This window comes from Agelaius tricolor, unplaced genomic scaffold (genome assembly GCF_023055355.1).
Source record: "Agelaius tricolor isolate 1412-34295 unplaced genomic scaffold, bAgeTri1.0.p SCAF_2, whole genome shotgun sequence".
Classification (NCBI taxonomy): domain Eukaryota; kingdom Metazoa; phylum Chordata; class Aves; order Passeriformes; family Icteridae; genus Agelaius; species Agelaius tricolor.
Window position 1 is genome coordinate 36,257,960 of NW_027269262.1, and position 21,526 is coordinate 36,279,485.

The window sequence follows — 21,526 nt, forward strand, 5'->3', positions numbered from 1 at the left end:
TGGTAATGGGAGTGGGTTCTTGGGCAGGCTTTTTGCTGTCTTTTTGTTATTTTCCTCTGTTAAATGCCAAGTTGTCCCTGAGACTGCTCTACTGGGGAGTTGCTGTCCATATTGTGTTTGTCTTTATCTCCTCATAATGTTTACATGAAGTTTTTGGACATTTCTGTTCAATCTCCTTAAGCTTCATTACAGTTTCTAAATGATGAGAATTTTAATCTGGCAATTCTATAATTCAGCTTTCTTATATTATTCAGTATTGGTCTTCCCCAGATTCTTGACCACAGTTGTTTTTCTGTTTTTAAAAAACATCTTTCATTAATTCTTGAGCTAATGTAAAATCCTAGAAGTCCTCTAAAAGCATGTACTGCCTCGGTCTTGTCTTCATATGCCATGGAATATGTAGTCACCTTTACAAGCAGCAAGTACAGTCTCAGGACATCATTCTGCCCTCCACAGATAAAGACCCCTCCTGAGAGCAGTTTCAGAAGTAAGGCTTGCCATTCGTAGAAATTACAGATTACATATTCTTTTCACTATGAAGACTGTGTTTGAACCATTGGTCTTTTCGTGTGAAGGATTTTTTTAATAGGGAAAAAATATTTTTTCAGATTGGACACTACTTGTATTTCCTTAAATCTGTTGTATTTTTCTATCTTTGGATATGCTACAGAGCCCTGGTTTCTGGATGCTGCATAGACTGCAGAAGCTTGAACAACTCAAGTGCATAGGAGATGTTTTTCTCCCCAAATTTTCGGTGGAAATAAACTTATAGACTCCAGAGTTAGACTATGCATAGGATTTACCCTGAAGTAGGAATGTAAGCTAAATACTTTGATCCTGAGGAAGAAAAAATTAAGTTTTCTTGAAGGGCAAAGATCTTACCTGCTGCAACAAGTGCTAATCCATTCTTTAGACAGATAACTAAGGAATTTTTATCATTTCACAAGCCTGTATTTTTCCTACTTGTTGATGGGAGCCTCTCACTCTGTATCACACACCGAGATAATATAAATGAGCTCACAATGAGAAAACACAAAATTAAGTAAGTAGGTGCTTGCAGAGAAGGGGAGGGTAAGAAAGTATGCAATTATACTTCCTTGAACAACAGAAATATTATTTGAATAATAAAATTTTCTTAAGCCTGAACTTTCTAGATCAATACAAGTATCTGAATGTTCATGTTCATAGTCTTGTAATTTTGAAAACTTGTGCAATAGCAAACAATACAATATAATTAATTGTTTTATGTTTTCACAGTGTTAATTCATGTGCAGAATTGTTGCTTAGACAGAGCCCTTCTGGGGATGTAGTTGCACATTGTGAAATAGGTGGTGGCTGTTCTCACTTAGAAATTCCCTCCCTACCATTCTCACAGTGATTTTTCTTCTCTCCACAGCTTGTCACCCTGGGCTGTGCTGGCATGATGGTCCATGAGGGTACACCATACTTGAAAGAGATTATGGAACTGACCCCATTTTAGAGGATTCATATTTTATGTTTTTGGCAAGCACAATATATGGGTGCCAAACACAAATGCCATCCCCTCAGCCAGATATCAAAGCTGCAAAAATCTGGTTGCCAGATTTACTAGGATTTAGAAACATTGCTTCGTACAAGGAAGACATAAGAGAGGGGTCATTACAGAACTGGGCTTCTGGCACTTAAAATCAGGAATATCATGGGCTTGTAAAAAAAGAAGTGTTGAGAAAGCCAGTATGTTCAGAAGAACATGTGGTTTGAAGTGGAAATTGTGGTACTGGTAATGCTGTGGGATTTCAGATACATCAGTCAAAGCAGAAAAAAATCAAATAGGCTGGCAGTTAAAGAAGAAAATGCGGCAGAAACAACTGCTTAAAAACTAAGATAAATTATGAGGGAAGTAAGTCGAGCCATAAGTGGAAGAAGTGGCATAGTACACTTACCAGAAGCTTGACAGAAGAAAGTTAATCCACAGATTATAACACCCAAACAAAAAATTTGTTGATGAAGGTGAAAATTAAGTAGGCCTTCGTGGTGGTGATGTGGTGTTACTTAATTCTTAAAAGTTAGAATGTAATGAAGAAACTCCCTGCTTCATCAAACAACCTTATGAATCCACGTGGACTGAAATTCAAATCAAATGTGTCATTTGGTTGGTAGCTGGTCAACAAAGATGGTAACATTGGTTTCAATATCCTAAGACCACCAAAGCAGCAGCCAAATCAGGCAGGAGAACAATCATGGGCTGCCTTATTTGCCTGCAGTGACGGGTGGAACACCATGAGACTGTGCCATGGAGATCGCTCAGTAGCTGGGTCTGGGGCAGGTGGTTGGACAGAGCCCAGGAGGGTCTGCAGCCTACATGCAGCCCTGAGCTGGGTCAGGGCACTTCCAGGGGCTGCCCCAGAGCCCCACAGCTCAGGGATTGCTCTGCAGCAGCTGCTGCAGCCCGCTCAGCTTCGGTGTTCTTTAGAAGTAACCGCAGGTGGGCTCCTCAAAAGGGGAACTGTGGGAAAGAAGCACCTTGTTAAGTTGAAAAGGTCAGCTAAGAGAATGGAATCCTCTTACTTCACTTGAATTTTTTCTGGTCACCACCACACCCAATGGAAGCATTGGGCCAACACACCCTTGTTACAAAGATAAGTGTGGGAAATGGCGAAAGAAAACCCACATACCGGGGAGGAAGTGACAAGCATAACAAAAGCAAGGAGATGCTCTGCGAAAAACTGATGTCCGTATTAAAAGAATAGAAAGAATTGTATATTCTGGCAGGTAGCATGTAAAAGCACAAGAAGACAAGAAGAATTTTAAGGAGCATCTAGCAGAGGAATTCACAAGTAGCAACAAATCTTTCTTCCAATATATCAAAAGCAGGAATTAAGCCAAAATTTGAAGGGCAAGGGTAGTAATCGTGGTATGAAGAGAGCACCCAGGAGGGTCAGGCCATTGCAGAGGAATTACACTAATTATTTTCATCAGCAGTCACTGCACAAGAAACAGGGCAGATCCTGATCTAAAGTTGTCTTTATGGGAGACTCCTCCCAGGATGTCCATGGAAAAAAAGTGGCTAGAGAAGAGCACACATGGAAAAAACAGAGCATGCAAAGAACACCATGTTGTCAGGACAAGGTGCTGTTCATTACAGAGTTCAGGAGGAATTCAAGCCTGAAAGAATTGAATGACTCCTAAAACATGACAGTGGTAACTTCCTCAAAGCTGCCTTGGGACCCAAGGACAACTGAAAATCTGAAGGCAACTTTTGAAACACTTCTTAAGAAGAGAGCTGGAGAAGTACAAAATTCTTAAGCATTTTTTATAGCATGATATCTGTACCATGCAGAATAGCTATCAAGAGCAAAATTACTTAATATCTTGATAAAATGATGGGGGTTTGGCCTTTCTCAAGTCTTATCAACATGTTACATGTATAACTGTGATATGCTTAATGCGGCTTACTTGGTTTTTTCAAAAGAAATGATAAATGTCTTACTAGAGGCAATTAGGGAAACTTCACACCATGTCATGAGAGGGAAGACCCTTGTATGGTTAAATGCTTAGAAGACAGGAGTAAATGGTCAATTTTCACAGTAGAAGGTAGTGACAGATGAGGTTCTGTATGATCTATGCTAGAGCCTTTGCTGTTCAAGATGGTTATATATTACTTTGAAAAGCATGTTAGCACTGAGGTAATCAAGTTTAATGATACTAATTTATTCAGGGTAGTAAAACTTGGCGACTGAGCAATAAAATGGCAACTGAAATTCAGTGTAGATAAATGTTCAGTGATGTACATAAAGAGAAGAAATACTGATTTCACTTCCATGAGCTGCCTGGAACGAGAGTTGGGAGTTGTGATCGATAGTCACACAGAAACATCAGTGTTCAGTATAGTGTTCAAAAGAGTTAATCAAATATCAGGAGCCACTAGGAGAAGAATGAAGAACAGAAGAGAGACTGGTGGTCTGCCACCATGTAAATCTGTGGTTTTGGCCTATCTGTAATATGTTGTGCAGTTCTGGTCTTGTCCCTCCCTACCACCTCAAAAAAATACAAGGGACCAAAGAACATTTAGTCAAATTCAACAAGGATGGTCAGAGGCATAGATTAACTTCCATATTAGAAATCAAGCTACAGCTGTTGAAAGGAGATATTCTCAGTGACAAGGGGAAAACTGTGGGAAAAGGAACCAGGAAGAAACAAAATTATTAGGGGCAACAAATAATTATAATCACAATTTTAATAAAAGAGAGTTGAAGGAAAAGTCAGAGGGCAAAAACCATAAAACTAGGGAAATAGAGATACTAAAGTAGTAAGCAAAATACTTCTTGATAGCACATTGTGGGCATCCAAAGAGATAGTGAATGCTGCTCAGCTGTTCTGTGCACAAAGGTTTAGCAAGGTGTATGACCGCAACTCAACACTAAATACTGAAGAATTTATTTTTTAATCAAATACCATTAGTTTGATACTCATTTACATTTGCAATTTTTCAGGTATTGTATGTTTTAGCTCAATTAACTGTTTTTGTTGGAATGGAAATGATAAGCATATATCCTTTAATGTATTTCACAGTCCAGCTCCACATGAGGATTTCAGATTACCTTCTGGGACTCTAAACTAAACAAACCCCAAAGTTCCCAATTTAAATCAAGAGGACAGCTATTTGAACTAATTTTTCTCTATAATCTTTATCAGAATTTGAAGAATATACCAGCTCAAAAATACATCAGTCAGTCAGCATCGTAACAAAATTTAATTTTAATATTGTTCATTATTTAAATAATAAAAAGGAACAGATTTATCTATTTTCTGTCTTAAAACACCACAGGGCTGAGACAACCAGGTAATTTCCAACCAGTTCATGAATGTTGCTCTAATATAGACCAGTAGTGGCTACATTATGGTGAGCTGTGGTTAAAATCACTGCAGGTGTTCTAGTTAATGAAGTGTTATTTAGGTGTCAGATGACCATGACTTGTTGGGGTCATTAGAGTCACCAGTACAGGAGAGGGAAGGTGTAAATGCTGAGCTGTGTGACATGAAAGAAGTACGTAGAGGATTGCCCTTGTAAATTGTAGTCTTTGCTACATTCGGCATCTGCTGATCTGGGCCAAAGTGTAGTTGCCAATGTACAGGTGGAAAAATCTGTATATTGCTCATAGGTCACTCATATTTATTTTATAATTTTTTATAGATAATTATTTTATAGACATTGTAACAGCAAAGGCCGATGGGTTTACTGAATTTAGAAAACTTGGGGAAAATTCAGAGTCAAACCCCCAGGTTTTTTGATTCCAAATTCTCTTCAGAGGGGATGAAGAGAAGAGGGTGTAAAATCATCCCAAATAAAAAACAAGCAAAAATTTCATATGTAGGTCTTAGCAGATGAGCAGTCAGCAATTGCAATCTTAGGGATGCCAGTAATTTCAAACAACATTTATTTTATGGAGAACATTTCTTATGTAACATGAACGGAGTACAATCACTTCTATGTGATTGTAGAACAAATGATTTTGTAATAGCATATGTCTGGACTCGGCTTCCAGGTATGCAGTCACCTTCACAGAAGCCTGATGCTGACTTTCTGTGGGGAAGGTTAGAACAACTACAGGCTCATCTTCCGTATGAGTTATCTCCTGGGCTGCCCAGGTCATTGGCACTGAACTTCATCATTATTTTAGTACCAAAGAAGCAACAAAAATGTGTTATCTTTTTTGTGGACACATTAGTAAAAGGAAATGGAAAATTATGGCAGCTTTTAAAGATCAGAGAAGTGTCAAGATATTAAAGTTGTGATTTAATGCTTCATCGTTAAAATGCCTGTTGCCTCTTATAACTTTTCCTCTTGTTCCCTTCTCTTTTTTCTTGCTAATATTTGTTCTTTTCACTGGCATTGCATGTCCTACCAAACTTGTCTATTCTTCTTCTGTTTTATACATCCCATTGCAGCACCTCTGTCCTCACCATCCTACATACTTTGTCAGTGTTTGAGTTCCCTCCCTGTCTTTTTTTACTCCTGGTGATTTGTCAGAGGTAAAAGAAAGTAGAATCTTCAAAGACATTGGATACAGAATTGTAATACTTTTCCACTTTTCGGTCACTGTGTATTGTCTGATTTTTCTGGGGCTTGTAGCTTGGTCAAGTATGAATGCCTCTCTAGGGAACTTCAGTGAGTGAAAGTGCTGATTTTCAAGTTCTTTTTTCAAAGGATGTAGAGAACTGATTTTTAAAAATGAAATAACTGAGACTCCATATGAAGTAAGCAAGCTGTTATTCCCCACGTAATTCTTAAAAAATCACAAGTTCATCTGAAACACTGACTCTCACATTTTATCCTTTGATTTAATTCTGAAGATGACACTTACTCCAGAAAATATCAGCCCACACAATCAAGCTGAAAAGGATCTTATGATGGAAAAAGTTAGGAAAGCTTAACAGCAGGTGTCAGTGTGAACTCTGCCTTTCTAATTAAGGGTGAAACCAATCTGATTAAGAAGTTTCAGCACCATCACATAATACTCTCGCTTGTGGATCTTAAAAGCTCTTTTATTATTCAAAAGTGCTTTCCAAATATTATTCTTTCACATGTCAAAGAGTTACCATATCGTAATCAGGCTATTTTTTTCTCTTTTCAGCAATTTTCACTAGCAGCAGCAGCATAATAAAAACCTTGAAACCCCACCTCTGAAAGCAGCAACCATAATAGTAAATATTTGCTGTTATATAATATCTATTCAATTAGTCTTGTAGAGGAATGTGATAAATAAGTGATAAGGTTGATTGAAAAGACAGACTAGACTATGAAAAGACAAACAAAATCATTTTAAAGAGATTTCAAGAATGGTATAGTCAGTAGAAAAAAAAATCTAGAGTAGAAAGTCACTGAGGCATGTAGTAATAAAAATCAATTGTCTGCAGAGCTGGCTGAACAAGCTGTAAGACATTAATGAAAGGAATTAAATTAGAATTACCTGGAAACTAGTAAAGTGGGGGGGTTAAGGTGGAAGAAATGAACACTTTTGTGATGAAATCCATTTAGATATTCCTTCTTCCCTTCTGCCTTTAGCCAATTGCTCACTCATTCCTGTGCTAGGTGCAAAAAGATATTTTTCATTTTTGAAGATCTTTGTGGAGTGCCTACCTATCTTTCTTCCCCAGTACAGATATTCCAATTACTGTTGGGATATTTAGTCCTAATTTTTTTTTTTTTTTTTTCTGAGAAGAGAGGCATAGAAACTTCTACAAACATGATTGTTTAACAGCATGGTCTGTTTGAAAGCTGAGGATGAGGCACATGAGGCATCTGTAGATTTAGTCTATGACTAGATAGGAGAGAAAAAACTCAGCCAATCTAAAAGACATTTTTAAGATGATTCTTTCAAAAGTTCCACTATATATATATATATATATATATATGTGTTTTTATATCTACATTCATACATACATACATATATATGTGTATATATGTATATATTATATAGCTGCATATATTATATATATGTATATAAACTTACACATATATAATATATGCAGATGAGCAAGGCTGGAAGGCAGCCAGGTTCTCCCAGCTGAGAATTCCCCTGGCTGCCTGCTTTGGCTGGCACCTACCACACTCTGCTCTTGTGTCACAGAGCTGTAAGCACCTTGTCCTTCAGCTGTACTCACTGTATGTAGAGAAGCTTTCACTAGGATATAGAACAGTGTGAATCTGTCTTGAGAATCAGTGATCTGTAATGATCTCCATCATTCAGCCTCCTCTACATCCCCAAAAACTTTCCATCTTTTTGGCTGTGTGTTTTGACTGGCTGCTGTGGTGTACTGAGTGACTCCAGAATGGGAGTGTATTATCTTCCTGATCACTGTAAGGTAGAAAAGCTCTGCTACTCTTCATGTTACACATGGGGAGTTAAGGCCACACTGTTTCTACTGGCTCTGAAATCTGTGTTTGAATTCAAAGAACTAAATCACCTGAAGCTGTGTCTGGACAGCCTGGAGGAGCTCAGGTATGAGCCAGTCCTGTTCTTTGCTTTAGATTTCTTTTTTGGAGAGGCATTTTGATTTTCCAGATGAGAAGCAAAGAGAGAGTCAGCCTGCAGGCAGTCCCCAAGGAATTTTGCCTCTGGTCCCAAGTGACAAGGCAGTGTAAATACAGCAGCAATTTAAAAGCCTGAGCTTTTACAGTAATTAGGTGTCCATAATTTCAGCACAGCACAATGAAATTTTATGAGATTTGGACTCAAGAGTGGAATCCAAAACCCAGATTTTGGGGCCCAAAGTTTGGATAACCCAGAAACATCATGTTCTGAGGAGTCATTTGGAATTATCTCAAAGGTACCAGTAAAAGGTGTGTCTGAAAACTGATTCTGTTTGAGACTTGCATGACTGTACTCAGACTACAAGGTAAGAATCTGGATTTCCTCTGGGTACCTGGTGGTCTTCTTAAACAGACTGTACTGGAGGCAGAGAGGAGGCATAATCCTGTAGCCTAACAGGTTAGACATTATGGACCGGGCTGTCAACAATTAGTCCAAAACAAGAGAGGGACTCTGCAGAACCACAAAATAATGCTCTGCTCTCTTGGCTTCCAGGACTTGAGGTGGCAGGCACTCATCTCTGGTTACTGGTAGCATTGGATATTCTCCCTACATTGCATATGCTACCTTTAAATGTAACTCCAGCCTGACATACTGCATGGAATTAATCAATTTACAGAAAAAACAACCTGTATCTCAAACAGGTTCTGAATTTAGTTGAATTTTGTGTTGCATCTGTTTCAGTGGGATTAAAATAAAAGGGGAAGGTGGCTTGTTAAAAAAAAAAGAAAGAAAAAACCTCATCCATATGGATTTGGTTATCAAAAGTTATTTTAACTGAATGAAACTTCATTTACTTGGTCTTTACCTTCCTTAAGCATCCTACTTGCCCTGAGCACTTCTGAGAAAGGGTGAGAAGTATTTCTATACCAGCAAATAACATCATTCCCAAGAATATTCCCAGGCCCAGAAGCCAACTGGCATGGACTGACTCACAAGTAAACAAACACAGCCAACCTCCAGAACAGGCTGACTGGATGCAAATCCTTTGGTGCTAATGGTCTGTGGGATGTTGTAATTCCATGCCTGGGAATTGCATGGGAGACAGCTAGTTGGTACAGGCCAAAAGCATGTCAGGGACTGCTCTAATAATTTCAGACCAGTCATATTCCAGTGTCTGGGAAGAGTCACAGGTACTGTTTAATTCACTGGCATAGATGTAGCCTTAGGTTCACTGGTGTATTCCACAAATTCTTTCCAACTGCTCAGAGATGATAAAGACTGGTGATTATTAGTGGGGAAATACTAAAAATTAAATCTTGACTCAAATGCCTTCTTTGTTGTGGACCTTTTTACTTCTGAGAAATACAAATTTATAGTTTGGTTCTGGATTTTTGGTCTTGTAGGATGTATTTAGATAGTGTAGCAAAACTTTTAGTGTCTCATAGTAATATATAATAGCTTGAAGATATCTACAGGTTTTAGAATTAATTTTGTGGCCTTTAGGGCAAATTTAGGAGTGGACAACTAAATTTGAAATGCTTTATGTGATTCTGGATATATAAAAGCAGTCTTCTGTGCAGGGTCTTCTCTCTCCAACACCTATTTAACAGTTACTTGTTTAGAAGATATTATAATTTTAAAACTATCATTCCAGAAAACAGATACCTTTAAAATATTTTCAGGTTTTGCAAAACGCTGCTTCATTTTCTTGTGCAATTAACTGTGCTTATTATGTAGGAATTGAGTAAAATTATAATTATGTTTTGTATTAACTTGATACAAAAAAGTAAAGCAATGGTTAGGCGTGAGCAGATTGTCAATTTGAATTATTTTAATCTGTTCATTATAACGTTTTTAAGTCTTCTAATTCCTAGTTCCTATGATGCCTTAAGTTTTAGCTTTCATGTTATCCAGATTCTGTACTGCATTAGTATATAACTCTGAACTTCATATAAAGTGTTAGCAAGTTCTATTCACAGTTTTCTTAGACAAAACAATCCTTTTCCAGCCTGACAACCAAGGACACCATTGTAGCTTCAGGCCCAAAAAGTATAAACAACGGTGAATTGAGGAGAGAAAACTGAGGATGAGACTTCATAACCTGAAGCTGTAATTGGACAATTAACCCCAAAATGTAAATGGACCAAAACTTATAAAAGTGTGAAAACGTGTGATCCATCGTCCGTCTTGGGTGGAGCCACAGCCAGGCTCTTGTACTGCCCAAGGTGAATCCTTTAAGGGCCTTTTTAATAAATACCTACTTTATTCCTTTAACACTGTCTAGCCTCTGTTCTAGGTAGCCTCTCAAGACACCACCTACTGCCCTCTAAAGTTTTTGTGCATTAGCTAAGAAGGAATAAATAAACCACCCTGAATTTAAAAACATAACACATGTTGTGTAAGCACGCAAAACATGAAAAAAAACTGTTTAGCCTTTACATTGAATTTACCTAATTTTATCAATTCTTTCAGCTTTAACCTGAACAAAATGGCTCCTTTTTTCTACAAGTTATTTATTCATTGAAGTATCTTTATCTTGGTTGCTCATTATTTACAGAACTAATTTAAATCTCCTGATTCCACAAAAGGTCAGACAAAAGCTTCTGTCACAGCCCTAATGCCCTTCATGCCTTTGTACTTTATGGGAGATTTTTCAAATAATGGTAAAGGAGCAAGGCTCTCAGAGGATCACTCAGAGAATCCCATGGTCAGTATGTTATCTCTCTTTTTTGTGATGAAGTTATGTTTGCATATTTCAAAGACAGAGATTTGCAGAAAATTTGCACATAAAACTGTGGAGAGGCAACATAAAGAAATCAGAACACAAAGAAGATGGCAGCTTATACTACAGCATACTCTTAAAAGGCTTTCTGGTGTCCAGCTAATAGAACAGATCTGAAGTATTAGAAGGTGTCATTGTTTATCCAGTGTTGCATACCCTAAGAGAAAGGATGTAGAAAATTTGAATTAATACAAGCATTTTCATTATAAGAGACAAAATAAAGTTAAATAAGCAAGCAGTAAAATCATTATTCTTCAGCTGTGCTATATCTTACCATCAACTGAAAAAATGTGATCTTAAAACTCTTTCCTTTTGCTTTGTTTCAGCATCACTAATTCATTTAAATCCTTCCTTCTGCTACAAACAGCATAGTCTCTGTGCTGTGACACATATTCTAGTCCTATTCCAAAATATTGTGAGACTTTTGATATAAAGGTAGTGAAAAAGGACATAAAAATATGTACCAAAAAAAACCAGGAATGATGGTTAGAAGAGTCAAGTTTTAGATATTTTATCTAGATCTGAATTGTCATTGAAGCACCTATTCTGAAATAAATGTCCGTAAGTGTAGGTTGAGACTATGTGCTGTATGAACTTTTCCTGTGTTATTTTAATTGCAGTAAATGTGCATAAATAAAATACTGTGATTGCCAGTTTTCATGAGCAAAGCAGTTCAATAAAAAGACCTTTAGGACTGGACTCAGGGTAAATAGATTTGTTTAATGTACAACATGAGCAGAAGACTGCAGTCAATGTCCTCAATGTGTAAAACCTTTGAACTATGGTGTTTTCTTGTAATCTTCTGGCTCTAGGAACCGGTATGTTAAAGAACATCACCAAATGTATGGAAATCATGACACAGAGATAAGTTTGCAGCATTAGAAATTTGTGTCACTTACTTGTGTGTTGTCACACCTCAAACCAGCTATATCCATTGTAGCTGCTTGGTCCTGCTACATCTCCTCAACCTAGGGAACTTCAACGAATTCCAAAAAATTGTGGAGTGTTCTCTCAGATTGCCACTTAATTTCAAATGCAGGAGAAGGTTGCAGTGGCTGGTGCTGGTTGGCTGGGTTAGAGTGTGTGGGATTTGTGGTTTGCTGCAGTTTGTGTTTTATAGTCTTCTCCAGGGGAGCTGAGTGACACAGACAGCATGCATCTGAGCCAGCTGCAGCTTTCTGCTTTTAATCACAGCTGATGGACCGTTAACTGCAGAGATTTAACAGTGGAAGTAGCCAATGTTGAGGAAAGTCCAGGGACTATAAAAGCAAAGACATAAAGAGCATTTTAAAAAATCTTTTTATAGGGTGAGATGATGGAAGTACAATTTTCTCTTTAAATTTAGGGAAATTTGGTCTAAATTGATCTCTTACTCACAGAACTAATTTATATGCCACATGTCTCTGAAAAGGTCAGGCGAAATCATCTTTCACAAACTTGATAGCTCTCACATTACTTTGTATTTTCATGCCTACACAGATTGTTGTTGACTCAATATGACACATCCAAAAACCTCCACAGTCTATTAAAACCAGGCAAGGGACAGAGAAATAGAGTTTCTTTAATGCATAAAAACCAACTAAAAATGGAACAGGCATGAAAAGGACTTGATGCAGAAGCTGTAGGATGCTTTCTAATCTTGAAAAGGTACCTGATGGAAATTACCTACTGATGCAGTGTTGCCAGAGAGAAGAAAAGATCTGAGGATTAGCACTGCAGCTGGAGGATTGGTGAAAGAGTGATATGAAAATAGAGGGCAGAGGAAGGGAGAGAAGAGGCATTTATGCAGGCATTTGAAATTTACAGACACCTATTAAATGAGATGACATAGAGGAGAGATGCATGAATGGGTTGTATGACCCAAAACCCCATATGTCATCGGTCAAAATGAAGAAAGAGATCATTATTGGAGGAGGAGATGAGTCAAGAAACAGGAGTAAATCACTGAAAATTGTGGGTAAGGAAACAGAAGACTTTTTTTTCTGGAAAGAACAGGAGTTACCTCTAGGAAAGTGGGAAATGGAGATAGCCAGGGAACAGAGCAGGAGAAGTAACAATGTAATATAGGAGATTGAATTTCAGAAATATAAACTTATTGGTTGGAGGGACTTCTAAAAATCATCCTGCATAGTTAGTTGAATGAGGATTTTTCAACAGATGAACAGGTCAGCAATGGCTTTGTCTACCTCAGTCTTGAAAACTTCCACAGATGAAGTCAGTGTCTCTGTCCTGGTGCTGTACAACACTTAGCAGAGACATTTTTTGTAAAGCCCCGTTGGAACTTCTCTCACTGCACATTGCTGCTATTGCATCTTGCAAAGCTGTCTGCAACTACCATGAAAAATTTGTCACTTCAGTGTTGCCCCCTGAGGTAGTTGCAGGCCTCAGGAAAATACAGTTGTTAGCTCACACTGTATTTTCTTCTTCACCAAACCAAACAAATTTCTCCTCACCTATGTGAGGCGCTATGCCTATAGCTTTTCCAGTCAAGCTTGGAATAGCTTCCAAGACAGAGATTCCACAACTTGAATGGGCAGCTTGGTTCAGTGTTTGACCCAGCGAAAGCATTTTTTTTTATAAGTTTCAATAGAAATTTCTCTTGTTGCCATTCAGCACCATTGTTCTTTGTTCATTTTTTAGAAATTTCTCTTGTTGCCATTCAGCACCATTGTTCTCCTTGTTCATTTTTTATGGTATATAAGAAGAAACTTCCCCTGTGATCTTATAACATAAGAATAGCCCCATTACACTTCCTTAGTGCAGGCTGAACAAACAGGGCTCCACCACCTCCTTTGTGGAATGTGTTCCAGCCTCCTAGTCATCTTGGTGGCCCTCCAGTGGGTTCATTATGGTATCCTTGTTTTATTGAAAAGCCCTAAACTGAACATCAGCTGGGGCCTCCTTATTACAACATAAAGGAGAAAAACCCACTTCATTTGACTTGCTGGTTACACTTTTCCCAGTACAGGTGTCATGGTTTAATCCCAGCTGGCAGTGAAACCCCATGCAGCCACTCACTCTACTCCCCAGTGGAAGAGAGTGGGAAGAGAATTAGAAGGGTATAAGTGAGGAAAACTTGTGGGTTGAGATCAAGGTTTAATAGATAAAGTGAAAGCCATGTATGCAAGCAAAGCAACATAAAGGATTCATTCACCACTTCCCATGGGCAGGCAGGTGTTCAGCCACTACCAGGAATGCAGGACAAGGAATCACGAGTAATGGTGAAAGCATCACTTTGAAAGTCTCTCTCCTTTCTTCTTATCCCCACTTTCCATGCTGAGCATGACATGGTATGGTGTGGTGTGATATGGAATGTCCCCACCACAAACAACAAAAATAAAACAGATTCTCAGGGCTGGTTTTGGAGGAAGGTTTTGGTTAAGGTTTGGACTCAAGGGTTCTGAATCACTGAGAATTTTTTATGAGGGATCTGAAAATGGACTCCACTTAAGTGTTGGAGTGCTGTTCTTCTGCCCAACTAAGAGGAGCTTTAAAATACAAGCTTTAAGCTGTTCTCATATTTACAGCATTGTTTAAAATGTAGTGCAGCTGTACATAAATTACTTCACATTTTGGAAGCAGCCTGGCTGCAGCACAAGGTTGCTTTGCTTATGCAGTTCAACCTGATGTTTAGAAATTGCTTGCACAGCAGGGGAAGACTGACATGGAGATTCATGTTAATTTCCACACTTGGCAAAGGTACAGAGGAAGAAGAAGAATGAGTAAAATAAAAGCATTGTAGTGGTGAGAAGAGCTAAATTTAAATCACAACATCTCATCTAATCTCCTTCCATTTTTTTTCAGCAGATTTAAAGTATTTAATACCTTGATGTAATACTGTAATTGCATGGGGAATTACAAAATAAAACAGAGACTGAGGTTAACAAATAAATTCCTCACAAGATGGGTGCTTTGTTATATCCCAGTGGTTCTCTGCACTCCAGTCAGATTTGAAGCATTTGAGTTCCAATAAGGAATACAGCAGCACTCAGTATCTCTGCAGTGCTCTTCCCAATGTGTTGTGGGCTCCCTTTGCCTAATGGTTCATGTATGGTAAATATGTGCAAAATCTTGTTTTCAGAGTACGTACAAAGAGCAAAAGTTCTCAGAGCAAAAAATGCTGCCGTTGGACTTTAAGTAGAGCACCTGGCATTTTAGCCTGGTGCATGTCACAGTCATGTTCTCTGGAAAAATCCCTTTGCCCAGGATTTTGCTCCTGGGAAGCTGAGAAGCCTCAGAGAAAAAGGAAAACAGTAATTATCTGATTTGCTTCTTCTGTGTTTTGCTCCTTTGGAATGTGTTTGGAGATTGTTTACCAACAGGTGGTTGTTCCATTGGTTTCATGTGAATTGTTTTGACTTATTGGCCAATCAGGGTCAAGCTGTGTCGAGGCACTGGAAAGAGTCACGAGTTTTCATTATTATCTTTTTATCCCTCTGTAAGTATCCTTTCTGTATTCTTTAGTATAGCTTAGTTTAGTATTCTTTAATATAGTATAGTATCATAAAATAATAAATTAGCCTCCTGAGAACATGGAGTCAGATTCACCATTCCTTCCTGCCACAAGGCACCCCGCAAATAGAATAGTTGCATTTCACTGATAGGCATTTTTCCACTGCAGTTGAGTTGGAACTAGATGATCTTTAAGGTCCCTTCCAACCCGATCTATTCTATGATTCTGTGATTCAATGACATTCTAGTCCTGATTTGCACTCTTGATGCTCCCAAATATGTGACATCAACGTATTTCATGCTGCCAGTGTCATGAGCTTTAAAGAAAAATAGTAACTGAAACCGATGGGAAGCACAGGCACAAATGGAGTCTGCCCCAGTACTGATGTTTTACCTCCTGAACCAGACATCTGTAAGGGGGAGAAAAATATGAGGGAAGAAAATGGCTGTCCAGCTAAGGGACAATGCTGGCAGAATAACAAATACCTGGGAAATGACCATAATGAAGTTTAATATGGGAATTTAGGGCCAGGATTCTGACTGTTGGAGGGGTGTTATTTTGGACCTGCATTTTAGCTGAAGTAATGGAGTGTGAAAAAAGAGACAACTTCATTTCAAATGATACTGTTCTGTTCACATGGTAGAACTCTGTGCTTAGTGTAACACAAAAGGCACTTGAAAAAAAGCTTTTTGGCATTTCCACGTCAGTTTTAATTGGTATAAATACAAATATAACACTATCTCCTTGAAACTGGCTGGTTTTCATCTTAAAACAATAAATTTAGTTTCATTCCTGAAAGGGAGTAGGCAATGTGGGCTTACAACAATCTTTATTTTCTATGGAAAAAGTGTAAGTACTTCTTCCATATCTGTCTCAGAACCAGCATGGTTGTTCCTTTCCAAAGAAAATTGTGTTTGGGGAAAAGCTAATCAGATTATCATTCATTTTTTAGAGCAAGCCATTTGGGTAAGATGCCCAAAGGTATCCAGACTGGGGCCAATTTTTCCTGACAGTAGTTAGTATGACACTTTCTTAAAAGGCATAGAATTAAATTACTACAAAAGGAAACTATTATATCAGTTGAACTGTTAAAATATAGTCATAGTATCATGATTTTTATCACTTTACACATGTAGTTGTGTCATTGATTTTTAAACAGTGCACTGGGAAAACTGAATCATTGTTCTCTTTTTAATAAAACTCAGTGAACCTTCAGGGTTTAACATCTCCATATAAATAAATCTTATGTGTTACATCACACTTTGGAACCTCATGACAAAAAGATCTGTTATATTGTGCTGTAAAACATGCAAATCTTACTGAGATGGCTGTTCTATAAATGCTTGGAAGGTAAGTTTCTCAGTTTTGGACATAAAGAAGAAATTCACTGCCTTTGGTAGCAGTGGTTAGCCAATATTAAGAGCCTGTCCTCATTAGCAAGAGAGATGGAGAATGGCCCAATGGTGACAATCCTGGTAATTTACAGGAATATATGATGCATCCTGTTTTCTAGGAAAGAGTCAAAATAAGCACTGTGAGACAGCATCTTCGTTCAAAAATCAAAATCTGCCTGGCTTTCGAGAAATTTTTCCCCAAACAGCTCTGCACGTCTAGCTCAGAGAGGTATGCCCTTGACATCTCTTGCTTTCTTCTGGGTTTCTACTTGCCTCATATGTATGCGTTGGTAATCAGTCTCACAGCACTCCAGGGACCTCCTCCATCTCTCTCATCTTCTTGAATTGCAGCCTCTTTAGTTAGTTACTTAGTTACCACTCCCCAAAGGGGCCCTTACTTGCTCCTTCCAGTTAGGCTGCTGAACAGCCAGTTTCTACTGCCCTTTTGATTTTACTTGTGTCTAAGTTAGAGAAAGCATCTCTTCTCAGCAACCAAAGTGTCAAAATTTGCATTTTTAAAAATGGTTATGTGACCAATTGTTTGCTGTTGTCAGGTTTGCTTTGGAGTGACTGTTAGCCCAGTCCTAACTAAGCACTGGAGCAGGATGGTGGTGGAGCACCCTCTCTTTCTTTCCCTGTTTGTGTCAGTGCTGATTTACTGGGCTGTGTGGTGAGTACCCCAGCTCCACAGCTGTGGAGCTTTCTTTATCAGCCACAGCAATAAATGAGCATTTGCCAGGACGGATGAGGAAGTTAAAGAAAAGGGACTGGACACGCCTGGGAAGGATGGGTCCATTGGGGTCTCAGCTGAAGCAGTCCCCAGAAGGCTCTCATGCAGGATGTACCTGGAAATATGGACAACATTCCTATGAAATATTGCCCTACCCTTGATCAGGTTCTGATGGTAATCCCCTAAGCAGCCATGTTGAACTTCTGTCATGGGGCTCGATGGATTCTTGATCTGTCTGGTTATGTCAATCCCAGTATTCATTTAGGAACAGGAAAATAAGGTGGATTGCACCTGGAAGACAATACCAGATGAACTCAAAGTAAAAAGCAAGTGAACTAACCTTTGAAATCACTTGAGAAAATGTTATTATTCTTCATCCCCTGCAGTTTGGAGATCCAGTTCAGCAAAAATACTCAAGTTTTTAATATACAGTCAATGACATTTTAGGAGAGGTTTCAAATTAATTGTCTTTAAGTGATGTGCTTGATGGTGTCATGTCTTTCTAGATACGTAATCTAGATTACAAAACATGGTTGAGATGACTTTGGAAATTGCTGTCTTTGGAAATGAATGAAACTTGCTGTTGAATGCTCTGCAGGATGTTAATTAGGTAATCCTAGTAGCACCTACCTTTGCATTTGAACTCTGTTACAGATACCCAGGGAACATGAACAAATTATTGGGACATAGGAAATTGCCATGTTGAATTCTCTGTGTGTATTCTCTTACTTCAAGTAAATGTGAAGCAGCTTGTCCTTTAATTGAGAGAAAAACCTCCTAAGATTATAGCAGGAAAGGAGGGATGTGTATATGGCTACCTCACGAGAGCTGACACACAGCAATTCATTATCCCATGGTACCATCTTCTATGTCAAAGCCTTATGGCTTCAAACTGGTTTTTTCTTACATTTTGCTCATTAATTCTCTGTATTGAACAGACCATATATTTATTTCTTGAAGTCCCTGAGAGAGACAAATAAAATGATGACATCTTGAAATTTTGACTGCTGGAAGAATAATTACAAGTGTAGTTATTTAGTTTATGATGAAAGTTGCAGCAAAACTGGCCTATGTCTGCTTTGAGAAGGTATAATTTCTGTAAAGCTTGTGTCCACCAATGCTAGCATGTATTTAGTTCTCTACTCAGCTGCATTCCATTTCTATCCAGCATTTTTTTGCCTAAGTTTTTTCTTCAGCACCCTGCAAATATAATGCACTAAATTAGTCATGGTCACAGTAAGTCCATGTTTTGAAACATTTTGAAATAATAGTTGATGCTGCTGAGTATAAATAATTGTAATAAAAGCTTCCAGGCAGAAGATACTGTAGTGACACTATCATGCCAATGCAATGATTATTTTATAGGTGATCAAAGTACCACTCATATCTAAGAAGTCCCTGATTAAACAGAAAGTTGACACATCCTCAGCCCCCATATCCTACCATATTGTCAAGTTAACATTGCCATAAATAACACTCCTGGCACACAATTTCACATCAATATTACTTTATGCTTATATCAAGTGCAGGAGTGAAGGCAATGAGTTGAGGGCACCTTTATTAATTAGTGTCAGGAGGAGTGACTGACCACTTAGAGGTAATGAACATGATATTGAATAGTAAATTTTTGTCTTTTACTGTAGATTATGTTTCTAATAAAATAATTATGAGAGCAGAAAAAAATAAGCTACAAACTCAGATAGAAGCTGCAAAGACACCTCAGCAGGAGAAAACAAGCAGCAAACAAAATTATTTGTATGGATGGATCAGCAAGCAGTAGGCCAGAAAAAGGGCAGCCCAACAGGCTCAACACAAGGACTCATCAACCCCATGTCATTGCAAGGCCACTTCTTATTATTCAATAATTCAATATTGTTGAATCTTGAAAAGCTCCTGAGGGACATAGCACCAGGGGGACTTCAACAGTCTGGAGAGCTGGGCCAGCAGGAACATAATGAAGTTCAACAAAAGGAAATGCTAAATCCTAACCTTGGGGAAGAACAACCCATGCACTGGTGCAACCTAGGGGCAGACTATCTGGGAAGCAACTTTTCAGAGAAAGTTCTGGGAATGCTGGTGAACAAAATGATCATGAGCCAGTAAAGTGCTTCTGCAGCAGAGAAGGCCAGCAGCATCCTCGAATGCATGGAGAGCACTGCCAGCAGGTCAGGAGAGCTGATCATTTGGCTCTGCTGAGCACCAGTGAGAGCACATATGGAGTGCTGTGTCCAGTCCCAGATTCCCCAGTAGTGAGAGACATGGATGCACAAGAGTGAGTGCAGTGAAGGCCTGCGAAAATGATTAAGGAATTCAGTGAAGTGCTGCAAAAATAGTTAAGGGATTGGGAGCCTCTGACACAGAAAGAGAGACTGAGAGAGCTGGGACTGTTTAGCCTGGGGAAAAGAAGGTTCAGGGATATCATATCAATGTGTATAAATAGCTGATGATTGGGAGTAAAGAATATGGAGCCAGAGTCTTCTCAGTGGCGCCTAATGAAATGACAAGAGACAATGGAACAAGATGAAATAAAGGAAACTTCCCTTGAACATATGAAAATCTTTTTTACTGTGAGAGCAATGGAACCTCAGAAGTGATTTCCCAGAAAGGTTGAAAAGTTGTTATATTTTAAGATAACCAGAAGCCAATGGGGCACTGTCCTGAGTAACTTGTTCTAGTTGTCCCTGCTCTGGGGGAAGGAGGGTAAGAGGCTGGAGGAGGTGAAGTCTCTTCCCACCACAAAGAACCAATGAATAATAGCATAAATGAAGGCATAAAAGTTGCTTAAGAAAAATAGCCCAAAAGACTATAAACTTTGAAAAGACTCTGATGCCACACTGAAGATGCCAAATAAATTGTAGCCTGAATTAAACAGTTTAGAAAGGGCCTTGCTGAGCATAAATTTAATACAAAGACAGGTTTAAGCAGCACAGGGTTAACTCTATTCTCCTACTAAAGGATTCTGACATGTTGAATGATTACAAGGACCACCATGTATCCAGTTCTGTGAAATGCAACTTTACGTATTTTGTTTTTGCATGCCTGTTTAGAATCCCAGGGAAATAAATAACTGTGACATGTGAAACCCATGATAAATGAATGAAAACATACAAAAAGTGGGTGTTTATTGAAAATTTGATGTAATTGTAAGTGTTAAGTCAAAATATGTTAAAACATGAGATAATGTCTTCTTACTGAGATAATGTTTAGCTTGTTGAGTGGGTGATTCTTAAATGGTCTTCACTCTAAGGATCAAAACAAGAACAGTTGAAGGCTCTTATTTTGTAAAATAGATATAAATAGGAGATGAATCAAATGTAGTTGCTATTGGCATGTTTCATGCAATTACGGGGAAAACATGATTAATAGCAATGAAATTTATAGTTGATTAAAAATAAAATATAATGCCTAGAGAGAGGCCACAAATAAAGCTAAATGTATTAGTATGAAAATAGGCATCTGCAAGTAAAAATCTGTAGCAGTGGTGAGCCTAAATATAGTTGCTCTTAATTGTGGGGAATAAATATTACCTCTGAAGTTGTGGGAAAAGAGAAACTTGCTTAAAGGGAAAGCACATTTGTTCAATGCACAAAAAGACTAATTGCTGCTAGAAATCTGTTCATTTTGCTGCTCAAACAGTAATGATCCCAGCATATACAAAAGGAGCACTTCAGGCAAATTGAGGCAGACATTGAGCATGGGCTCAAGGTGGCTTGGCACTGTGTTCCTCATATCACCACCCAGCAGTCAGTCACTACAGCTGACTTTATGGACATCATGATTTTATAGGGCCAGGAGAGTGGGGTGCTGCAGACTGCCCTGCATCTTAAAGAATGCAGTTGTCATTTTCATTTTTTACATGCAAAAGGAAACCCACCACTATCTTTAGACGCTGGTGGAGGCAGAGCATGAGATCTACACTATTTGCAAATTAGCTGCATCTGCTTACAGAACTTATGGAAATTCTTTACATTGTTCAAGAAAAGAAGGGTATGAAGTGTATATTTAAGCTGCTATAATGAAACACATAAGAGTCTTCTTCTGGCAACCTCTGAACCAGAAGTGTGTGAGACAGACTTGATGATGAAGATAGTGTGTAAATGTGGGTTGGATATAAGCATTGGATTAAAACAATGCTCATAAATGATGTATCCA